Here is a 9,134-nt window from a genome sequence, read left to right as displayed (position 1 = left end):
ACATTCAACATTGAATATGTGGTTCCTCCCTCAAATCCTGGTGGTTTTATAACAGCAGCCGTGCACAATACTGACAGCAACAAGAGTTCAACTATGAGAATCGTAACATAGTACGACACTTCCAATATTTCAGCATTTTCTTAGTATAACTTGGCAAATTCGTCATAACATTGTGCTTTGAAATATATGCATTTCCCTTATAATTTCGGGCACTTTAACCAATACATTATGCGCCAGCACAACTGTTCGTACTATTGCTATAACTTAGAATATATTACTAAAGAATAAGATACATCGTTACTATTAACCAAATATAACCATGCGTTTCATACTTACATCTAATAATTACCGTTTTATGAGCATGCACTCTGTCAATTGTCTAACCAGAAATTAATGTATGCTAACCTTGTATAATTAGTCAGTTGGGCAACTCTATCCTTACATGGTATAAATAAATTCACAAAATGATAACACAGATGGCTTGTAACAGATAATAATGAAAAATATGTCTGAACAGCATTCCACGGCATGTATAGCCAAGAAAAATGGTTCCGCCTTATATATCAGTCCGTATTGACCAATGTTTCAGGAAGAGATCAAATCTGTCACAACGATTCTAAATTCCAGGAATACAATCCAGCAATGTGTTATTTTTTTCCGAGACATGTATCAATTATCACTTGAGATCAATCGTTTTTTGCTTTTGCAATTCGGAACAGTAGAACTGGGCAAACATATGTCTAGCAGAACAAAAAATAGTTTGGTTAGGTCTTCAGATACATGATATAGAAATGGCATCGTGAAGAACCTTATGTGATTGGTTAGAAAACAGTTCATGAACAAGTGTTCAATCAAGGAAACATAGGAACATCATGAACAGCAGATTCTTTTAAGAGTGTCTCATGCATCATGAACAGGATATTTCCATGATGTTACAGTTAGTGTACAACTCATTCTTATGCCAAAATCGTAATATAATTTTTACAGAGGAACGAGACCTTGTTGATAACTATGTAACATTCAAAGAATTGAGTAATTAGAGGGAAATTGAGAGTCCACTTAACCACAAATGGTCTGTAATATTAAAGATTGAACTTGACAGATTGATGTGAGATCTTTAAGAGAATGTTCCTTCTGGGTGTATAAAGATTCCATTATACTGTTTATTCATTGGTTCTTTGAATTTTTCTATCCAAATTATGGCTTCCAGTACCCGTGCACGATATTCTGTCATTTAACTATACAGTTTAAGAGTTGCAAACGTAATTTGAAAATGATAAATATAGATCAAGCCCATGAGAATAATTACACACTTGTAAAAGAGGGACGAAAGATACCAGAGGGACAGTCAAACTCATAGATCGTAAACAAACTGACAACGCCATGGCCAAAAATAAAAAGACAAACAGACAAATAATAGTACAGATGACACAACATAGAAAACTAAAGACTAAGCAACACGAACCACACCAAAAACTGGGGGTGATCTCAGGTGCTCCGGTAAAAACCAACCCAACTTTCATTTAATTTGTCATGTTGTAACTCTATACCACAGACCTTCTACAAATGGTGGCATTTTGGGTCTATCTTGTATATTATATTGCCTAGCAACCAGTGTAATGGTGGAGATAAACTCATTAAATATGCTAAATATACAGCTTAATCTATTTATATTTGAAATCCAACCTGTTTAACATGCAGTAAATTATACATTTATACACTGTTTAAATGTAACACAATGAAATGCACATTTCTTGGCAAAATCATTGTAATTTCTTCCTAGCAACACAACTTTTGACATAGCAACGGCAATTTGTTTTTTATTTTGCAAGATTCAACTTTTAATATGTTGCAACAAAAAGATAATTCAAGATGCACATTGTAAAAAGTTACAAACTCCAAGGAAAATGTCAATGATAAAAATCAATGCTGAAATATCAACAAACAAAACTACAGACATACAACTGTAATTTTTCAAGAGAATGTGGCAACGAAATGCACATCTGTGGAGTTAAAATATGTACCATTGCCCTTATGGTGAAACTGCTGTTGATTACATTTTTTCATGAATTAATACGTGTACACCTAATATATTCTGAAAATTATACCGGGTATTGATAATATCAATAGATTTTGTCTCCAGTACCGGGTGGAGTCCTTTAAAGTTTTATATGTCCCTGCCGTGGCGGAGGGGGCATTACGGTTCATCCTTGTCCATCCGTACATCCCGAAATTGGTTTTCGTTCCCTAACTTTACTTTGCCACAACCAAATGGTCTGTGACTCTTTTCACAAAAAAATTATAGTAAGTTATACTGAAATGTGTATGACTTAGGAGTATTTTTACTCTTAAGATTTTTAACAGATCAAGTTAGAATTCGGGTGGCGTCACTATCAGTTTCTAGAGTAATGTCCCTTTATAAATTGAAAAATAAGCGAATTTACTTTTCCGTTCTCTAACTTTACTTTGCCACAACCAAATGTAATGAAACTTGTACTCAATGCTCAATACCACCAAACACAGATCAAATTTTAATTTTGGTGACGTCACTTTTACAGTTCTTGGGTTATGGCCTTTTATAAATGAAAAAATGGCGAAATTGCCGTTTTCGCACTCTAACTTTACTTTGCCTTAACCTAAAGTTATGAAACTTATACATAACACTTATTACCACCAAACACAGATCACGTTCGAATTAGGGTGGCATCATTTTCACCGTTACCCCCATTACTGTTTGTTATTGGACAATGAGGGTACTCCAACCCCCGAGTAATCTCTTATGACAACATAAAGAAATAAATGTCATAAAGTTTAAAAGAAAACAAAACGTCAATAGGTTTGAGTCAGTACATTGACACATGCATATTTACAATCGGGAGCATCTGTGTCCAATGGACACATTCTTCTTTTATTATTTATATTTGAGGTGTATACTCTTGTATTTTAACTGTTCTGGCATAACTTCTTTTTTAACCTATTTTTTTTATCAACATGTTTATGCTAACCACTATCTTACTGAATCTTTATGGAAATTTGGGTACGAGAAACAGTTTTTGTCTTGCCTTGACGGAGTCAAAAAGCGAGATTAGTTATTTCCGACGGCATCGGCAGCGCAAAAATGTATTAGTTTGTGATTGATCAGTTTATGGGGAATCAATAGTGGTAGGTCAGTTGTATTAGCATTTGTACATCTCATTTCCATGGAGAATACTTGGCTCCGCCCCATCCGTCATGGCTTTGAAAACTTTTAAACTTTTACATTGTTTACAAGTTAAAATTTGTGTTAGGTTAGTGTTAAGGGAACACCTATGATAAGTCAATGGTATTTGGTATTCAGTTTTAGATGCATTGGCAATTCTCATTTCCATAGAGGTTATTTGGTCCTGCTTCTTAAGTCATGGTTCATTTACTTTGAATGTTTTGCATAGTTTATATGTTTAAATATTGCCATTTGGATTCAATATTTGCATTTTACTAAAAAAAAAAATACAAAAAGGCGAGACATATTTCTGTGTCAACAGTTTATTTGTGTTGGATACTGTTTTTTCTCTATTTTTTTTATCTGTCGAATCCGTTGAACATTCATGTAACATGATGATATTTATATTGTTTATACCTCAAAAAGTCGTTATCTAACAGAAATTTAAACTTCTGGATGACGAAAGCATTCATGATATTATAAGATAAGTTTGACCTACTAACTTTGCTAATATAGATTGTCACAAAAAAAAACTGCACCATTCTCTATGTCTCCGTATATTACATATATATATAATTTGAAAATTTACACATCTGGTTTAAAGCCAGTTTTTGTGTTTTAGTCTCATCTTTAAGTACTATAGCAAATTCAAATCTCACATCATTAACCAAAAATGCTGAAAATGATGATACCAAGTGACCAACCAAAGGGGCGAGTGTAAAGGCATATGCCCTCCCTGTTTTGATCGCCAACAAAATAAATCTCATGTTTCTCATCAATTATGTAAATTTAGGCATAAGTTCTTTTGAATCTTTTTTCAGTGTATTTTATTTTCTGGAACTACACTCACCCCCTTTCATAAATCCTGGATCTGACCCTAATACCAGAGAAGATTGTCCCATCTCAAATACCAAATTTTGAATTGAGATAAGCAGAAACATAAGAAATGATCAGACTTAAATATAATATATTTTTCAACAAAAAAAAAAAATTTCCTCAAAATTATCGTTGATTCCTTAGTTCATTGCAATTGCTTTTTTTAAAAGCTAAAATGGGTATACTTGAGAAAATAATAATAGAAATACATGTTACCGATTATTAAGCGAAAAAGTAAAATTCATATAGTCATAAGAATGTACAAATTAAAAATTTGTCAGAAGAAGAGGTCGCATTTTAAAGGCAAATTTCAGCGTTTTATTGCTGATTGGCTATGTAAAATAATAAAAACAAATAAACTATCGCACCAACCTTGCACAACAAAATATTTTCTATCTGAAGTTTGATATGTATAAACTTGTCAAAATGTTAAAATTTCAAATTTGTGCAAGCATGGTGCGGTGGTCAAGATGTAGGAAAACCATCGCCGCAATTTCTGTACTTTTGCTTATTTTCCCGACTATGACGTCATTTACACCTACCATTGTGACGTCATTAAACATTTTTTGGTAGATAAAAACAATGTTTTTTAAATCATTGACTCATATTCTAATAATTAATGGAGAAAAATCTGCTTGGTTTAGATTTTTATTATTTTGTTAATCTGGGGCAATTTTAGGCCATTATTGCCTCTACTCCTTTGACGTAAGCTTTTGAAAAGAAAGAAATATATACCTATTTGAATTCTTACATCTTTGTTCGTATTGCAAAGGGCCCACGTGTCTTTGGCATTTAAATATTTTTTTGAATTACATATATATTGGTCTTTATTCTTCTCCTAAAGGGTTAGAATGGCTGCACTTTATACATGTTAAAAGCAAACAACAGTTAATATATACATGATTATGCTATAAAACTTATATCTTAAACGGCTTAAGTCAAAATGAAAACACATTATTTTTGTGAATATGAGTTTTAAAAACCTCTTTCTGACACTTTCAAGGGTAAATATTAGGAAAATACAAAAACTATAAAGCATTAGGATACATTATCGTCAACAAAACAGAACGTATATGCAAAAAGTAAAATCACAAAAATACTGAACTCCGAGGAAAATTCAATCGGAAAGTCCCTAATCACATGGCAAAATCAAATGACAAAACACATCAAACGAATGGACAACAACTGTCATATTCCTGACTTGGTACAGGCATTTTCAAATGTAGAAAATAGTGGATTGAACCTGGTTTTATAGCGCTAAACCTAGCTCTCACTTGTACGACAGTCGCATAGAATTATATCAATTCCGTTATATTTACAACGATGCGTGAACAAAACAGACATTATAAATAAAATAGTCAAAATATGGGTACAGCAGTCATCACTGTGTTACAATATCAAAACAAACAATTATTTACAAAAAAGAACAAAAGCATCTATCAAATTAAAAACCACATTCATTGCTTCGCGTGTCTGACGTCAGAAAATGTAAACGTCACATAAGAAGAAATTTTGTCATTCAATGTTTATTCAAAACAATTTTATAATTTCACATGGGGAATGTTGGTATACAGGGTTAATGCATGTCATTATTGAGATCACTTTCTCCGTCACCTCTCTACACGTTTAACAAAAATGATAACAGGGAGTTAACGGATGTACACATTGTACATTCCAATCAGTATTACGTTTCTATTCAGAATGCCTTTACTTATAAATGTTCATTTTATTAGAAATTTGATATAATTCACCAGTTACAGCAATCGAGTATATTTAAATAATCAACGAAAAAAAGTTCTCCGTATTTTCAAAATGGTTTGAGAAACTACTTTTTATTAGAACTTTTTATTCCCTCCTAAATACATCCTTATGATACTATAATGAGTGTATAATGGGAATAATGATCTGAAAATGAATCCTAAATGTAGTTAGACTGACTTACTTTTGTTTTGTTACACCTGTATGCATCAATCTAGCAAGGTATTACACAAATGTTCAACCCACATAATTATATAGTTTTTATTATATATTATTTTTAAGGGTTTCTTTGTCTCGTCATAATGAAAATTATACTGACTTAAATATCAATTATCAAAACAGTAATATATCAGGGCTTATGCGATCTAAATAAATGGTCTTAAAAAAAGTTAATGTCGTTTAATCCAGAAAAAAAACCAGAGGTAATAAAATACAACCAAATTGCTAATATTTAAAAACAATGCTAACAAACATTAAGGAGTACGAATAAAATTTCAATTTCAATTGAAATTTTAATACACTTGTGAAATCATATGTGGTATTTTCTATTCAGACAGCTTAAAAAACTACAAATGGAAGCATCGAGAATAGTGACAAGTTTACTAATGTTTATCTATTCATAATTATGTCAAGCTGAGTCAGGTTGGGAAACTTTATCAATACATAAACATTGTCGAAACCTGCAATTATCTTATAACGTTGAAAATGGCGATGCACCGGACGATCGACCGGAATTAGTTTCTCCATTTATATACAGCTTGTCAATCTAGCACTTACGAAATGGGGATGAATTAATAATCCTTTTTTTGTAATATTTCACTAACTAAATAACATCATATTTTCCGTTTACGATCAGAGATGAAATACATTGGATCATTACTTTCGTTCTTAAGAGTCGCTATTCAAATGTATGAATTTCTACGAGAAAAATGTAATTTTGATAACAAAATTAGCGTAGAACATTTTTCTTGTGGCCCTGGAATAACTAAACAAAATTGAAAACAAAGATTGATATTATATATACACATTAATTGCTTGCAGAAATGTAACATATAAGATGCAAAATTTTATGTCAAAAGAAATACGGTGAGCTATAAAAATCAAATTGTGTTTATGAATTTAAATGATATGATTAACTCGAAATAGAAAAATGATATCTCCAAAACCAAGTCAGTATTTTTTTTCCATTTTTTTTTTTTCACTTTGCTATTGTTAGTCTTATCTAATACATGTACTAGCCTTTGAAGTGCAAAGGTTTTACAATATACATGCTACAAATGGAGAGGGTTTCAATCTAAATGAAATGGTTTGAGTCCGCAACAAAAGTATTTGCGCGTCAGAAGTCTCTTCGGTTTTGATTTAATTTCTTAGAACTTGACGTACTCTATTGAATAGACATCTATTTAAAGCAGCATTGAACAACCCTATAAAACTAGGTATGAACAAGTTATGAGTAGTGTTATTCAACTGAGCTATATGTGTAACAAAATACATCCAAACTAAATACATTATTGGTAAAGGCATTCTGAATAGAAACGTAAAACTGATTGAAATGGACAATGTGCACATCCATTAACTCCCTGTAATCATTTTTGTTAAACGTGTAGAGAGGTGACGGAGAAAGTGATCTCAATAATGACTTGCATATACGTTCTATTTTGTTGAGGATAATGTATCCTAATGCTTTATAGTTTTTATATTTTCCTAATATTTACCCTTGAAAGTGTCCGAAAGAGATTTTTAAAACCCGTATTCACAAAAATAATATGTTTTCAGTTTGACTTAAGCCGTTTAGATATAAGTGATATAGCATAATCATGCACATATTAACTGTTGTTTGCTTATACAGTGCAACCATTCTAACCCTTCAGGAGAAAAATAGAAACTAATATATATGTAATATAAAAAAAATGTTTAAATGCCTAAACCACGTGGGCCCTTTGCAATACGAACAAAGAAGTAAGAATTCAAATAGGTATAGATTTCTATCTTTTCAAAAGCTTACGTCAAATTTTGCTACGCAACACATCTGTTGGTGTTTCGCATGCAGACATCCAGCTGATATGAATGTTCAACATGGGCAATTTTAAACATGACAATGAAAGGACAAATTAATCTCTAATCATATTCAAAAGTAAATATATAATTATATGAAAGATTAAATAACATTAATTGACAATGCTATGAAAAGATTTACACCTATCAATAGATCCAGGGACTTTTTTACCGAAACAATATATTGTACGACTTTGCCCCCCAGCAGAAATATAGAAAAACAGTTCAATAATGGGTGTTACACGGACACCACTACAAACCAGTAAAAGTCTGAAATGACCTACATTTGTACTCGACTGTAATTATTTGTATTTGACCAGTCTGAATTGGTCCGAAATTTACATTTACTTGATATTACTCGACTGTAGTCTGAACCACACTTAACAGTCTGAACTTGTACTCGACCTTAACTCGACCAGTACTTAACCATTTTATACGCGTCTGAACTATACTCGCCGTAGTCTTAACCATTCCCGACCAAGTCTGAACCATGCTCAACCTAGTATGAACCATACTCGACCTAGTCTGAACCATACTCGACTAAGTCGTAACTAACCTAGACCTATTTTTTTGTATCTATCTATTGCATTTCATCAATTTAGGAACTGTTTTTAACAACAGCTATTTCCCCTGGCTAGAAATTTGAACAATAATTTGAAATCCAAAATGTATTCGATATAGCAGGAGACTCTTTTTTGCCCACTTTAATACGGTTTTTCTCATTTATAAGATAGACCAATTTAATGAAAGAGAATTGATTAATGCATCATTCGGATCCGTATCTTGTTTCCCGCTAATCAACGTCACGTGACTCTTCAGCCTTACATTGAACTAGCCACTCTTGTAGATATTTGAAAGTTCAAAAGCCCACCCACCTCCCCTTGCAATCTACCATCTAATAACAATTTCTTTTGTCTGCTGCTGTTTTATTAATTTTTCAGGATGACCAGAAAAAGCCGGATCTATAATGTTATTGGACTAGATAGAGAGGACAAACAAAGCCGATGGATTTGGTTCTTGAATCATACTTTCGAGAACTATATATGTTAATGTTAATTTTAGTGAGTGGTTTTAACTGTTACCGAGATATTCAGATACCAGCAGAGTGGAAATGGAACTATCAATATGCGTTATTAGTTTGTCCGCCAGAACTGCATTAAACTTTAAATTTTCCTTTGTTAAAGATCAGCATTTATCTTGATTACTTGATTTTAATTTGTTCATTATATTGTAATAACATGTTTTG

Source organism: Mytilus californianus, unplaced genomic scaffold (assembly GCF_021869535.1).
Source record: "Mytilus californianus isolate M0D057914Y unplaced genomic scaffold, xbMytCali1.0.p SCAF_16, whole genome shotgun sequence".
NCBI lineage: Eukaryota > Metazoa > Mollusca > Bivalvia > Mytilida > Mytilidae > Mytilus > Mytilus californianus.
Note: the sequence above shows the minus strand (reverse complement) of the source record.